Source organism: Oncorhynchus masou, chromosome 31, assembly GCF_036934945.1.
Source record: "Oncorhynchus masou masou isolate Uvic2021 chromosome 31, UVic_Omas_1.1, whole genome shotgun sequence".
In the NCBI taxonomy this organism is placed as follows: Eukaryota; Metazoa; Chordata; class Actinopteri; order Salmoniformes; family Salmonidae; genus Oncorhynchus; species Oncorhynchus masou.
In genome coordinates, this window is record NC_088242.1 from 60521027 (window position 1) to 60537641 (window position 16615).

Here is a 16615-nt window from a genome sequence, read left to right on the forward strand (position 1 = left end):
TCCCAGCTAACAATTCTGGGGTAGAGAGAATGTTTTTGTAATGTTACCCGTAATGTTCCTCTAATGTTTGAATTTCCAGTATTCTGTTAGTCAGGAGAACATTATATCTATGTTAGCATGTTTTGGTGTCATAGTTAGGAGAACATTCCCTTAATTAAGTTATAATGCCCGAGAAGCCGGTGTTTGGAGGATATATTGGCACGGGTGTTGTTAGGCCCGATACGAAGTTGAGGGCTGGCAAACCATGCCGATAAATCCTACAAACAGCGGCTTCGAGGGCATTATCACTTTATACAACGGGTTACCAACATATTCAAATAATGATTGACATATTTTCATTCAAAATATTATTTTGAGGAATTTATTCATACTATTTCATCCTTCCACAAGATATAGTCCCGAAACAAATCTAGAGTTGCTACCCAAGCCAAGCCGGCTGGTTGTTTGTTCTATCGGTTCGGTTGCCAGAGACGCCACCCAGTCATTCAGTCTTTTTGTTCTATATCTATGGACGCGACCCAGACGTTCGTTCTAAATGTTCCATTTATAGTGGAGATCAAGTTTATAACTTCCCTGCCTGGGCTGATGAGACAGTGGATGGAACAGATGGAACAAAATAAATAGGCATTTTAACATCATAGACTTAGCTGGTGGTAACTTGTGGAATAGACACCGGCTGGAATGCACTTTTAACCAATCAGCATTCAGAATTAGACCCACCCATTGTAGAATGTCAAACAGAACATACCCAGATTGTGGTTACCATGTTCTCAGAATATACAATACAAATGTTCTTGATACGTTTCATGGGATGTTGCAAAAACATGCGTGTCCAGTTTTCGGAGGATTAGAAGAATATCCCAAAAACGACCCACCAAACATACACAGTACATGGTTGCCATGTTCTCGGACCACAAGATATTGTTATAGACACATTTCATGGGAACGTTGCAAGAACATTTCTGTGTGCAAGTTGTCATGACGTCGCCTGATGGAACCAAAGAAACGTTCTCCCCACCAAAAAATTGTATCACTGCACATCACGCCTTGCTAACGTTGCCGGGGCCAATCGAGGCCCTGCTTGGTGAACCACTGATCCATCCGTAGCTCTTTGTCTGATGCAAGGTTAGCGATACTGACACATACAGTGTTTTCAACTGACACACATGATAAAATTGTGCATGTTCATTTCTAAAGTAATTATTTTTCAACAGTCTTCACCTCGGATTAAAACTCACAACCTCTTGGTTCACGGTACGCCGGTCTTTCTGTTATGCCACCATGTCCATGTCATGAATGGGTTAATCTGACTAGTCTCATAATTTATTTCATTGACTTATTTCAGCAATTTAAGAGCTTTCAGTATAGTTGTCTAATGTTGGTGGGGCATATTAACCTGCTTTAATGATACTTTTGAATCACTATGATCAATAAAAGTTTTTCTTTAGTGTACTTTTAACAGAGATGAGATTTACTTCAAAGTGCATTCATCCTATTGCTTACACCCTTACACCTATCAAGTTGTTTCGGATCTACCCAATTGCCTAGGAGGGGTAGAGTTTCTTCTGGACAGTACAGGGCCTAACTATACTGGCCCAATAAGCACACCTAGAGATATCTCATATTGGGACCGGGTTTGGGCATTTGTCATTGGTGCTGGTGGCCCGTGTTCGAAACTGGCTATGGGAATCACACTACTCTCATATTCTTAGCAAAATAAGACATGAACACATGTGTCAGGAGCTAGGTGTCCATCTAATTGGCAACAGATTTTCATACGAATATTCTAAAATCTGCATAAAACAATATGCGTATTTTCTAACTAGAGATGTGTTTCCATCAACCTGTCTTATTGTTGGATAAACGGCTGTGCGTGATGACGTAGAGCACATACTAATCACTTTTGCGGTAAAATTCCAACGTACAGAATAAAAAATACAAGTTAAATGGGTTTCCATTGCACGTTCAATTCTATTTGATTTTGTCACAAAAACTGTTGCATTACATTGCAAATGTGCCCACTCTGGTCTTGGCACATGAGCTCTTACCAACAGATCGCAGATACAGTGCGGGTAGGCTACCTACATGATGAGATTATTATGGATATTATTGTTATTACATTTGTATTTGTCAAACGGCAGCCAAGCATTGATCATCATGCCATCAGAATAAGACTCTTGATATTTATTAATAAAAAGCATCAAACTCAACACCGTGCACTTTCACCACCCTGTGAAGATCATCACAATTAATTTCGTATGTTGACAAATAAACTGCATGCTTTTCCGAGTCGTAGTGGGAGGACCACAACATATAATCGTGTTGACTCCGAGTTTACTTTCGATATGATGGTTATTATATCAATATCTGCGCATAAAGGCATTTCCACCGCCATTTCTTGAACAATTAATTATACTGACACAAAAAGCTCCCACCATGTCGAAACTGCGCTTAACCCATCTGTAACGCTTCTCGTTGGTGGAAGGGAGAAGGGGACCAAAAATGCAGCGTGGTAAGTGTTCGCCATATTTTAATTGAAAAGCTGAACACTACACAAAATAATAACGAAGCGAAAACGATACAGTTTTTCCAGGTGAACAGACACTAAACATAAATTGAACACCCACAATCAAAATGGGGAAAACAGGCTACCTAAGTATGATTCTCAATCAGAGACAACGAACGACACCTGCCTCTGATTGAGGCCCATACACATAGGCCAAACACATAGAAATATAACAACCTAGAAAAAAGAACATAGAGTACCCACCCCAACTCACGCCCTGACCAACCTAACATAAAGACATAAAAAATGAACTAACGGGAGAAAATCCTCGCTCAAGCCATGCTCTAGGTAGAATTTCATGCACCATATACTGCACATATGTTTGACAGGGAGAGATGTATGGAGCTAGATACCTGCCACAATGTACACATCGTTAGGATCGTAAGAAAAGCAATGCCAATGCCTGAAACATAAATGTGAAATTTTATTTGTGAACATACAAACACCATGCTACGATTACAGACAAACATTTTTAGTCTTGAACAAATCTTGTGTTGCAATTCTGAAGTACAATAATACCTTACAGAGTTTTGGCAGTTAAAAAAGCACACCAAACGGCCTGTGAGGAGTGCTATGCAAACAAGCATAACACAGTATAAAAAAACAGAAGTCAGGGAAACCTGAAAGAGGTCTCCTGCATGTTTTCAAGTTAAAATTCTCGATTACTCCTCAACTGAGTTTACTTAACATTTAGATAGCTAATGTAATGGATTTGTTTGCCAGCCCAAGTCTAGATAGCACTAGCTGTATTATGCATACAACAATGCAGTTTCAGTCCGCTAGGTGTATCTGTACAGCATGGATATATCTCTGGGTGACGTGGACATCCCCATGCATACATCTTATCAAAATATGACTAATTCAATATTGCACCATCCCATTCTCTGGGCTCTGTCTGCAATCATAACCAGTAGTATCTACCAGGAATAATGAAACAGAATAACAACAGATGTTGGGTGAATCTATGAATTATGCATGACCACTGGAGTCTTTGCCATGCAAAATATTTTTGTATAGAATATTTTTATATTTATTTCATCACTCAAAATCTTGCCAAAGCATATTCTGTAGGAGGGGTTAATAGGATTTGTTTATTTTTTATAATTTGACATGATTTATATGAATCGGGTCCTGAACATATGGACATTGAAATGAACAAGAGAGAGGTTAAACAGAGGCTAAGGCTGGCATAAACGTATTCCCACACTTCACAATAACTCTGTTGCAGTGGTATTAGTCTCTGCTGGCCAGTTGAAGAGCTTGTGATCTCTATGCAGCAATACAGCACAATATGTCTTTGTAAAAGCACCCCTCAGCCTCAAAGGATGCCCTTCTGGAGGCCTGCAGCCATAGAGTCATTATACCCTAATGTAGGCCTATTTGCCTACTAGCCAAGTAAAGTGCAAAGCATGCATAATGTGTGCAACTCATCATTCCAACATATTTGAACATTTAATTAATCTTTTATTCAGTTCAGTCAGTCAGTATGTCATCAATTCAGTCATTTGTCTGAGTTGCAATATGAACTAAATCAAAGAGAATAGATCAGTCTTATCCATTTGTTTGTTGAAATCCATGTGTGTATTTAAAATTATCTAAATTCTCTAAAGTTCTTTAGCCTATCACTTCAAGTAAATATTTAATTTAGGCATATCCAAATACAAAATAGGCCATCAACTTGGAGGCATTGCCATTCAGGCTATTATTTTGGGTACTGGTGTCTTACAGAATCATTTTAGAACTCTATTTGTGTTTTATAACTGTTTTTATTACAGGGCTCCGCTTAATAAGAGACCTTAGCTCACAGGCCTCTAATTATAGCCTCCTAATAGATTTTTAACAAAATACTTGAAAAAGCACATGCAGTGGCTGATAGGGACAACAGATCTGGCAATAAGAATAGGCCATATGGATAGTTTTGACCATTTGGGGCCCCTTGGTTATTTCGCTCAGGACAGGTTATAGCTAAGACTTAATCAACATTTTGTTTTGTCTCATTTATTGATATGGTTATAGCCTCTGTGTGATGGGGTTGTGCAATGCAAATGGCTATAACAAGCCTCCACACAGAGTGGAATTCACAATACAACAGTCAAAATGCCTAATATAAGGCCTACAGTCCGTGCTCCCAAATACTAGAAAAAGTGTGATTCATTACGTTACATGATCACCACAGTAGCCACACATGGCTATAAAAATAAATGATGCAATTATTTGGCTATTAAATAACACACAACAGCATGGCATATTTAGATAACGGAATAGGCCTAGCCTAAAACATAAATACTTTCTATTTTGCAGCTCAGTCGGTTATTCTAGACAAGGCACATCTGTGCCTTTTTCATTCTCAGACAAATCATTTGCTGAAGGCCCAAGCCTATACTACGCCATCTACTGGTATTTTATTTTTATTTTTTATTTCACCTTTATTTAACCAGGTAGGCCAGTTGAGAAGAAGTTCTCATTTACAACTGCGACCTGGCCAAGATAAAGCAAAGCAGTGCGACACAAACAACACAGAGTTACACATGGGATAAACAAACCTACAGTCAATAACAGTAGAAAAAAAATCTGTATACAGTGTGTGCAAATGTAGTAAGATTAGGGAGGTAAAGCAATAAATAGGCCATAGTGGTGAAATAATTACAGTTTAGCAATTAAACACTGGAGTGATGTGTACAAAGGAGCAAATAAAAAAAAACAATATGGGGATGAGGTTGGGTGGGCTATTTCTGGATGGGCTGCGTACAGTTGCAATGATCAGTAAGCTGCTCTGACAGCAGATGCTTAAAGTTAGTGAGGGAGATAGAAGACTCCAGCTTCAGTGATTTTTGCAATTCGTTCCAGTCATTGGCAGCAGAGAACTGGAAGGAAAGGCGGCCAAAGGAGGAGTTGGCTTGGTGATGACCAGTGAAATATACTGTACCTGCTGGAGCACGGTCTAAGGGTTGCTGCTATGGTGACCAGTGAGCTGAGATAAGGCAGGGCTTTACCTAGCAAAGCCTTATTGATGACCTGGAGCCAGTGGGTTTGGCGTCCAATATGAAGCAAGGGCCAGCCAACGAGAGCATACAGGTCGCAGTGGTGGGTAGTATATGGGGCTTTGGTGACAAAAAGGATGGCACTGTGATAGACTACATCCAATTTGCTGAGGAGAGTGTTGGAGGCTATTTTGTAAATGAAATCGCCAAAGTCAAGGATTGGTAGGATAGTCAGTTTTACGAGGGTATGTTTGGCAGCATGATGAAGGAGGCTTTAGGAGTTTACATCCACCATAGCCAAATACATTTAAACTCAGTTTTTCACAATTCCTGACATTTAATCCTAGTAAAAATTCCCTATCTTAGGTCAGTTAGGATCACCACATTATTTTAAGAATGTGAAATGTCAGAATAATAGTAGAGAGAATTATTTATTTCAGATTTAATTTCTTTCATCACATTCCCAGTGGGTCAGAAGTTTACATACACTCAATTAGTATTTGGTAGCGTTGCCTTTAAATAGTTTAACTTGGGTCAAACGGTTCGGGTAGCCTTCCACAAGCTTCCCACAATAAGTTGGGTGAATTTTGGCCCATTCTTCCTGACAGAGCTGGTGTAACTGAGTCAGGTTTGTAGGCCTCCTTGCTCGCACATGCTTTTTCAGTTCTGCCAACAAATTTTCTATAGGATTGAGGTCAGGGCTTTGTGATGGCCACTCCAATACCTTGACTTTGTTATCCTTAAGCCATTTTGCCAAAACTTTGGAAGTATGCTTGGGGTCATTGTCCATTTGGAAGACCCATTTGCGACCAAGCTTTAACTACCTGACTGATGTCTTGAGATGTTGTTTCAATATATCCACATAATTTTCCATCCTCCTGATGCCTTCTATTTTGTGAAGTGCACCAGTCCCTCCTGCAGCAAAGCACCCCCACAACATGATGCTGCCACCCCTGTGCTTCATGGTTGGGATGGTGTTCTTCGACTTGCAAGCCTCCCCCTTTTTCCTCTAAACATAACGATGGTCATTTTGGCCAAACAGTTCTATTTTTGTTTCATCAGACCAGAGGACATTTCTCCAAAAAGTACGCTCTTTGTCCCCATGTGCAGTTGCAAACCGTAGTCTGGCTTTTTTTATGGCAGTTTTGGAGGAGTGGCTTCTTTCTTGCTGCGCGGCCCTTCAGGTTATGTTGATATTGGTCTCGTTTTACTGTGGATATAGATGCTTTTGTACCTGTTTCCTCCAGCATCTTCACAAGGTCCTTTGCTGTTGTTCTGGGATTGATTTGCACTTTTCGCACCAAAGTACGTTCATCTCTAGGAGACAGAACGTGTCTCCCTCCTAAGCGGTATGACAGCTGCGTGGTCCCATGGTGTTTATACTTGCGTATTGTTTGTACAGATGAATGTGGTACCTTCAGGCGTTTAGAAATTGGTCCCAAGGATGAACCAGACTTGTGGGGGTCTACAATTTTTGGCTGATTTCTTTTGATTTCCCCAGAGGCACAGAGTCTGTAGGTAGACCTTGAAATACATCCACAGGTACACCTCCAATTGACTCAAATGATGTCAATTTTTTTTTTACCTTAATTTTACTAGGCAAGACAGTTAAGAACAAATTCTTATTTTCAATGACGGCCTAGGAACAGTGGGTTAACTGCCTGTTCAGGGGCAGAACGACAGATTTGTACATTGTCAACTCGGGGATTTGAATTTGCAACCTTTCGGTTACTAGTCCAATGCTCTAACCATTAGGCTACACTGCCGCCTATCAGAAGCTTCAAAAGCCATTAAATCCTTTTCTAGAATTTTACTAACAAAATGTCCCAAGTTGATCAAATTATTTGTTTTAAAAATAGCGATATTTTGGAGATTATTTAATTTTCAAATAAACTAAAGTGAGAGGTTGTAATCTGAATAAAGGGAAAAAGGCCATTCTTGAACATGGGGTGAGACATTCTTACTAATCTGCTAGAGAACCAGTTCTGATTTAAGTATAACTTTTGTATGACGAAGCCTTTAGTGAGAGGTCTAATGCTTTAATATTTAACCATTTCTGCCCTCCACATTCATTTTATAAATAGGCTGGGATATGACTAAAGAGTTAATCAGGGAGACTTTTCCACAAATAGACCATGGTAGCAAAATCATATCTATTTTTCCTAACTTTCTATAAAAAAATGTATTGCGGTGGCCTCCCGAGTGGTGCAGCGGTCTAAGGCACTGCATCACAGAGTTGTGGCGTCAACTACAGCCTAGGGTTCGATCCAAGGCTGTGTCACTACTGTCTGTGACCGGGAGTCCCATAGGGTGGGGCACAATTGGCCCAGCGTTGTCTGGGTTAGGGGAGGGGCTTTACTTGGCTCATCGCGCTCCAGCAACTCCTTGTGGTGGACCGGGCAACTGCATGCTGACTTCAGTCGTCAGTTGACCGGTGTTTCCTCTGACACATTGGTGCAGCTGGCTTCTGGGTAAAGAGAGTGGGTGTTTAGAAGTCTGGTTTGGTGGGTCATGTTTTGGAGGACGCATGACTCCACCTTCGCCTCTCCTGAGCCCAATGGGGAGTTGCAACGATGAGCACAAGATCGTAATCACGAAATTGGGGAGAAAAAGGGGTTCAAAAAAAGGATTGTTGTGAGACCATTTCTTTCTTTCGGGATAGGTATACCGAGTATGTCCACATCACCTCCAGACCATTTTTTTGGGTAAACTACGCGTTAATGTTAAAGTTGTATATTTTAGTGGTCCAATACCAATCCTCTCCTCCAGAGAGGTTACAAAAAGTATCTAGATACTCCGTATAGCCCTTGATTTATAACCCCTTGATATTATTGTTGGCCCTGATTTGAATAGCTAACATTTTAATGGCCATAATAAGTAGACAACCTTGTTTTACTCGTCTTGACAGTTGAATACTTTCTGAGAAGTAGCCATTATTGACTATTTTACACCTAGGATTACTATACATAACTTTAATCCATTTTAGAAGAGATTCTCCAAAATTGAAATATTCCAGGCGTTTATATATAAATTCCAGTCGTACTTTATTGAAATTATTATTTATTTCAAAAACAACCTTCTATGGCGGGATACAAACATACAACCTTTGGCACCAGAAGCAGATGCTTAGGAAACCTACGGAACCTACTTGAAGGTAATAGTGCTCACTGTTGCCCCTAGTGGCTGGTTTCCACATTATCTCCCGACGTCCTCAGACATGGATAGACATCGAATACTGACTTGTATCACAGGCGACCTGGCTGCTCTAACTACAAACAACAAGCAGGTGGTCAGTCAGACATGGTTCTCATCACGCCAAATGCTTCTGCCTGCCCTGTTTGCAGTATTAACTAGGTGGCATTGTCAAGTAACTGCCTCCTATCCCTATGTCCCCATACTGTGGTCTAGGTCTATTCACTCTGTGACATATTGCAGGGCACCGTGGACATGGAGTGATTTGCGATGTGTGTGCGATGACAGTTCAGGTCGGACACAGTGTGCCAACAGTGGTAATTGGCCAGATGGTGACCCCTGGATGAATCTGTCTGCATGCTCATTAGTTTCATATAGAGTCCTCCCTCATGGCTAATGCCCTGTCACTACATCTCCCAACCATGGCCACTAGATGGCGATATAATCATATAGCTGTGGGTACATGTTGACTTGGCTCAAGGCATCATGCCATGTTAGGAAATATTTACACGTTAGTTCACTGTCCGTTGCTATTTAATGTGTCATTAGATAATGCAGTATATACGGAATGTTATTGAGAAAGGAGTTTCATCCTATATGAGAGAATAGATGAGAGGACAGCGACTCTTGCATAACACATCCTCTACATATGGGAGACATCAGATTGGGCCTCCCAACACGTGAGGCTTGGTGAATATGAGGAGATTGATACAGAGTGGATTATCTAAGAATGAAAGAAAGAAAAAGAAAGAAATAAACGAGCTGATTTGAAAGGGGACAGAGTCATTACCTCATTGTCTGCTGGGTATGAACCCTCTACTGAAAGGATGACAGAGAGACAGAGAAACACAGAGTGAGCAAGAGAGCGAGAGAGGGAGCATAGATGGAGATAGATGGCGAGACAGAGAGGTGAAAGAAGAAGGCTAGTGTGGCTGTCTCTGTGAGCAGATGTCGTTTGAGGGCAGAGAGAGGGCAGGCAGAGCGGGCTGCCTTTGTGACTGGGTCTCCCCATAGAGATAATGAAGGGTGGAGCGCTGGGAATGATGTGCAGTCATCACTCACTGTCTGTGTGCCATCAGAGCTCCGCGCTGTGTCATCCGTCACCATTCAGCTTCTCTGGCCCCCACAGCCCCACCACTGTCATCATGGTCATTATCTCTGCCTGCAACACACACACACGCTCACACATAGACTTTTCCCTCTCCCTCCCCTTCTCCCATCCTTTCTTGTTTCCTGGTAAATGTGTGTGTGAGCTGGTCTGGTCTCAGGCTAGTGTGTAGCCCATGAATGGATGATCATGTGTTGGGGAGATGGATGGCTCTGGGCCCAGTCCTGTCTCCTCTAATTGTAAAATATTAGTTACATTAGACTGTGGCCTGTGATTAATGGAACTTATTTGGAGGTTGCCCTGTCCTGGACCTCCCCTCTCCTCCAGTGGGAGGGAAATACCAGGAAGAAAGAATGTACGAGACAGGAAGAGGAGAGAGAAAGAGGGGAGAGATAGGGAAAGCACTATACGTGTACGGATAAGACTGGCTTTATATCGTATTATTTGCTGATGTTGCTTAATGTGGAAAAAAATGACTTGCATTTTGTAATGGTTCTAAGAAAAAAGTAAATTTCGTAGTAATTTGATTTCCTTGAATCATATGGTTAACCAAATGTACTGCCCTGACCTGTTCCAAACACATTTAATTCTGCATTGAACTATATATTACATCCCTAAACTGCCAAGACAGTCTTGCAAAGTCAGGGTTTTTTCTTCTTACAACACAATGGCAAAGCTTTTAAATGAGTAAAGTAATTATATCTTAGCTCCTAGTGTCAATTAGACAGGTCAGTGATATTCAGTCAGGCAGGTCAGTGATATTCAGTCAGGCAGGTCAGTGATATTCAGACAGATAGGTCAGTGATATTCAGTCAGATAGGTCAGTGATATTCAGTCAGGCAGGTCAGTGATATTCAGACAGATAGGTCAGTGATATTCAGTCAGGCAGGTCAGTGATATTCAGACAGACAGGTCAGTGATATTCAGTCAGGCAGGTCAGTGATATTCAGACAGATAGGTCAGTGATATTCAGACAGATAGGTCAGTGATATTTAGATAGACAGGTCAGTGATATTCAGACAGATAGGTCAGTGATATTCAGACAGATAGGTCAGTGATATTTAGATAGACAGGTCAGTGATATTCAGACAGATAGGTCAGTGATATTCAGACAGATAGGTCAGTGATATTCAGACAGATAGGTCAGTGATATTCAGACAGATAGGTCAGTGATATTTAGATAGACAGGTCAGTGATATTCAGACAGATAGGTCAGTGATATTCAGACAGTGATATTCAGACAGATAGGTCAGTGATATTCAGACAGACATGTCAGTGATATTCAGACAGACAGGTCAGTGATATTCATACAGATAGGTCAGTGATATTCAGACAGACATGTCAGTGATATTCAGACAGACAGGTCAGTGATATTCAGTCAGGCAGGTCAGTGATATTCAGACAGATAGGTCAGTGATATTCAGACAGATAGGTCAGTGATATTTAGATAGACAGGTCAGTGATATTCAGACAGATAGGTCAGTGATATTCAGACAGATAGGTCAGTGATATTCAGACAGATAGGTCAGTGATATTCAGACAGACATGTCAGTGATATTCAGACAGACAGGTCAGTGATATTCATACAGATAGGTCAGTGATATTCAGACAGACATGTCAGTGATATTCAGACAGACAGGTCAGTGATATTCAGACAGACAGGTCAGTGATATTCAGACAGATAGGTCAGTGATATTCAGACAGTGATATTTAGATAGACAGGTCAGTGATATTCAGTCAGGCAGGTCAGTGATATTCAGACAGATAGGCCAGTGATATTTAGATAGACAGGTCAGTGATATTCAGACAGGCAGGTCAGTGATATTCAGACAGGCAGGTCAGTGATATTTCAGCAGGTCAGATATTCAGACAGGCAGGTCAGTCATATTCAGTCAGGCAGGTCAGTGATATTCAGACAGGCAGGTCAGTGATATTCAGTCAGGCAGGTCAGTGATATTCAGACAGATAGGTCAGTGATATTTAGATAGACAGGTCAGTGATATTCAGACAGACAGGTCAGTGATATTCAGACAGACAGGTCAGTGATATTCAGACAGAGGTCAGTGATATTCGAACAGATAGGTCAGTGATATTTAGATAGACAGGTCAGTGATATTCAGACAGACATGTCAGTGATATTCAGACAGACAGGTCAGTGATATTCAGACAGACAGGTCAGTGATATTCAGACAGATAGGTCAGTGATATTCAGACAGATAGGTCAGTGATATTTAGATAGACAGGTCAGTGATATTCAGTCAGGCAGGTCAGTGATATTCAGACAGATAGGTCAGTGATATTTAGATAGACAGGTCAGTGATATTCAGACAGGCAGGTCAGTGATATTCAGACAGGCAGGTCAGTGATATTCAGACAGGCAGGTCAGTGATATTCAGTCAGGCAGGTCAGTGATATTCAGACAGGCAGGTCAGTCATATTCAGACAGGCAGGTCAGTGATATTCAGTCAGATAGGTCAGTGATATTCAGACAGGCAGGTCAGTCATATTCAGACAGGCAGGTCAGTGATATTCAGTCAGATAGGTCAGTGATATTCAGACAGATAGGTCAGTGATATTCAGACAGATAGGTCAGTGATATTCAGACAGATAGGTCCATGATATTCAGTCAGGCAGGTCAGTGATATTCAGACAGACAGGTCAGTGATATTCAGACAGGCAGGTCAGTGATATTCAGTCAGGCAGGTCAGTGATATTCAGACAGGCAGGTCAGTCATATTCAGTCAGGCAGGTCAGTGATATTCAGACAGGCAGGTCAGTGATATTCAGTCAGGCAGGTCAGTGATATTCAGACAGATAGGTCAGTGATATTTAGATAGACAGGTCAGTGATATTCAGACAGACAGGTCAGTGATATTCAGACAGACAGGTCAGTGATATTCAGACAGATAGGTCAGTGATATTCGAACAGATAGGTCAGTGATATTTAGATAGACAGGTCAGTGATATTCAGACAGACAGGTCAGTGATATTCAGACAGACAGGTCAGTGATATTCAGACAGATAGGTCAGTGATATTCAGACAGATAGGTCAGTGATATTCAGACAGATAGGTCAGTGATATTTAGATAGACAGGTCAGTGATATTCAGTCAGGCAGGTCAGTGATATTCAGACAGATAGGTCAGTGATATTTAGATAGACAGGTCAGTGATATTCAGACAGGCAGGTCAGTGATATTCAGTCAGGCAGGTCAGTGATATTCAGACAGGCAGGTCAGTGATATTCAGTCAGGCAGGTCAGTGATATTCAGACAGGCAGGTCAGTCATATTCAGAGGTCAGATATTCAGTCAGATAGGTCAGTGATATTCAGTCAGATATTCAGTCAGATAGGTCAGTGATATTCAGACAGATAGGTCAGTGATATTCAGACAGATAGGTCAGTGATATTCAGACAGATAGGTCCATGATATTCAGTCAGGCAGGTCAGTGATATTCAGACAGACAGGTCAGTGATATTCAGACAGGCAGGTCAGTGATATTCAGACAGACAGGTCAGTGATATTCAGACAGGCAGGTCAGTGATATGCAGATTAGTCTTTCATGGACAGAGTACGTAACATCTAGTGCATTTCTGCAAGATTTTAGTTCTGTGTTTCCAAGATTATATTCAGACATGTTGTATATCAGACAGACAGGTCAGTGATATTCAGACATGTTGTATATCAGACAGACAGGTCAGTGATATTCAGACAGACATGTTGTATATCAGACAGACAGGTCAGTGATATTCAGACATATGTTGCTTATCAGACAGACAGGTCAGTGATATTCAGGGGTTGTTCAGATGTGTCACTCAGTCTCATTTCCTGTACTGCTGACTAAATGTGTGTCCTTTATAACCAGCAGGTTATTATACACCAACAGATGGAGCATTAACTTTTATTGCCCAACACCTTCTGTGGGCTTTTTACATTTTTCCCCAAAATGACTTTTTATGTAGATGTGAAAGAGAGCTTTCAGTTTCATAGCCTACAGGAGAAGGGAGAGGAGGAGAGAGGTTAAAAGGTCGTGGCAGCTTGTGTTTTGGGAAGTGATGTCATATGACATCATCCCATAACGGTTTACTGTAATCATGAATGATAGAAGAAGTCCCAGAGTTTTTAGAAGGAAAGGAAGCATGGCACTGTAGTGGTGAAGTAACAGAGCCTGAAATAGACATTGTGTTGGTGTCAAAGTAAAAACTGAGTATAAACCAGTGGAAATGACATTCAATGCTTTGGTCTTCAAATTGGGTGTAAAGTGCTTGTTTAAATAAGACAGTACTGGAAGCAAGTAATAGAGGACATTGGTGTGTTATGGTCATTTGTGTCTAGACTATCCGAGAGAGAGAGAGAGAGAGAGGAGAGAGAGAGGGGAACAGACAGGAAGCTTTAGCAGGCCTTAGTGAAGCCAGCTGCAGACGTCTGTCATTCATCAGCCCAACACTCATCACCACCATGAGCCCAGGAAGTGTGTGTGTGTGTGTGTGTTTCTGTTGCCAATGAAAGTAGTATGTACAGATGTCTTAATTTGATCACCCTGTTGTTGCAGGAAATGCAAACTTGTAGTGTTTAAAGTGGTAGAGATTTAAAAAGGCTTCTAAAGTTTGTAATTTGACTTGATTTGCCTAAAATTAATCAAACCCTACACAAATGGCCATTAATTATAATCAACACAATATATAACATTTCCTGTTGCTGCAGGATTGTTTTCCTGCTGTGAGAAACTGGTCCAATGAGGAAGCCACACCTGTGGTATGTAGTACTAGTCAGAGGTGGAATTACTGTGTATGTGGAACACATGGGGATGGAGTTCCCAAAGTGAAAACAGAATCATTGTCTCCCTTATTCCACTGCTGGTGTTATTATGATTTAGTCTACAATATTGTATGACTACCAGTAAAGAGTTGGCACAACAGAGTTGGCAGCAGTAAACACAATGAAGGAGGGAGGGCTGGGAGGTTGGTTTGTCTAAAGCAATGCTTTCCTTTCTGCCAGGTGGGAAGCCTTTCCAGTGCAGGTACTGCCCTTACAGCGCCACCCAGAAGGGTAACCTGAAAACCCATGTCCTGTGTGTCCACCGCAGGCCCTTCGACAGCAGCCTGTACCCAGACAGACGCCTCCGACGGACCCATACCAACTCCCATGTGACCTCCCAGGAAGGCTCCGCTGGTTCCTCCTACCTGCCCCAAAGCATCATGGGCTTGGGAGACGCCCCTAGGCCTACACCCACTGTGAGAGATATCACCGTGACATCACTGTGTGGGACTTGACGTTGTTACGGCAACTACATATAGACATTTGTAAAATCACTGATACGTCGTTTGGTTTCACGTGTGAAGGGTGAGAGACCGAGGATAGGGTTGTTGTTGGAGTTGGAAGAGATTCAAAACAAGAAGTTGATGTACATTCCAGTGTGGACTTCAAAATATATTTATCTGTAAGAAACAAACGGCCCATAATAAAGTGTTTTGTGGTATGTGCAGCGCGGAGAGATTGAGTGCTTTTTACTTCATTTATACCCAGTGTCATAATGATTTATATTTACCCACATTAATCTATCAGCTCAACACTGACTGATTGTCGGATCGTGACCAGGCACCAAACTAACTCCCCCAAGCAAAGCTCTTTCACGCAGTAGAAATGCCTGTGTTTTTGTTAATATCTCCTGATATGAGTTCTTCAGAACAGTTATCAGTCAGGATCCAACACCAGATGTTCAGGGGGTAATCATGGCAGATGTAATGGAGTAGAATGCTTCCATTTGTTCTCTATTCCACTCGGGGGGGCTCGCACACGTATCATTATCTCCCATTAACTCCAATGCTTCATGCCTTCTTCTGTGGAACAATGCAACAATGCTCAATTAAGGGGAACCAAGGAAATGGAAAACTGTGTAGATTCATTGATGTCATGGATGCACTGAAATGCATTACAATTCAAAGATGATAAACCATCCATATATTTATACACTGAGTGTACAAAACATTTTGAACAACTGCTCTTTCCATGACATAGCCTGCCGACCAGGTGAATCTAGGTGAAAGCAGTATGATCCCTTATCGATGTCACTTTTCAAATCCACTTCAATCAGTGTAGATGAAGGGCGGCAGACATGTCACAGAAGTATTTTTAAGCCTTGAGACAATTGAGACATGGATTGTGTATGTGTGCCATTCAGAGCCTGAATGGGCAAGAAAATATTTAAGAGCCTTTGAACGGGGTATGGTAGTAGGTGCCAGGCGCACCGGTTTGTGTCAAGAACTGCAACACTGCTGGGGTTTTCACGCTGAACAAGAATGGTCCACCTCCCAAAGCATATGCAGCCAACTTGACACAACTGTGGGACGCATCGGAATCAACATAGGCCAGCATCCTTGTGGAATGCTTTCAACACCTTGTAGAGTCCATGCCCCGATGAATTGAGGCTGTTCTGAGGGCAAAAAGGTTCATGTTGTGTACACTCAGTGGATAAGCCTACTTACTATATATTGACCCATTTTAATTAAGTAAGCCCCCACAGACAAATACACAAACACACACACACACACAGTAGTGGCTATCTACAGTAATGTTAGTGTGATTCAGGCATGCGGCAGCTCCACCGGTGTGCCAACATTCAGACTGTAGAACAAGAGCTCACCTTGGGCAGCTGTGTGTCTACAGCTGGCCTCAGTAACCACGGCGATGTGTTTGATTGACAGGTGGTCTGACAACTCCATTCAGCCAGCCACCTGTTAGCTGTCAATCAGGGCGGCCATCCCGGGGC

At 41.7% G+C, this 16615-nt stretch overlaps 1 pseudogene; it reads left to right on the top strand.

The window, feature by feature from the left end:
* LOC135524976 (zinc finger protein 536-like) overlaps nt 1-15324 on the top strand; it is a 28041-nt pseudogene extending 12717 nt beyond the window's left edge.
* The last annotated feature ends 1291 nt before the right edge of the window (nt 15325-16615 follow it).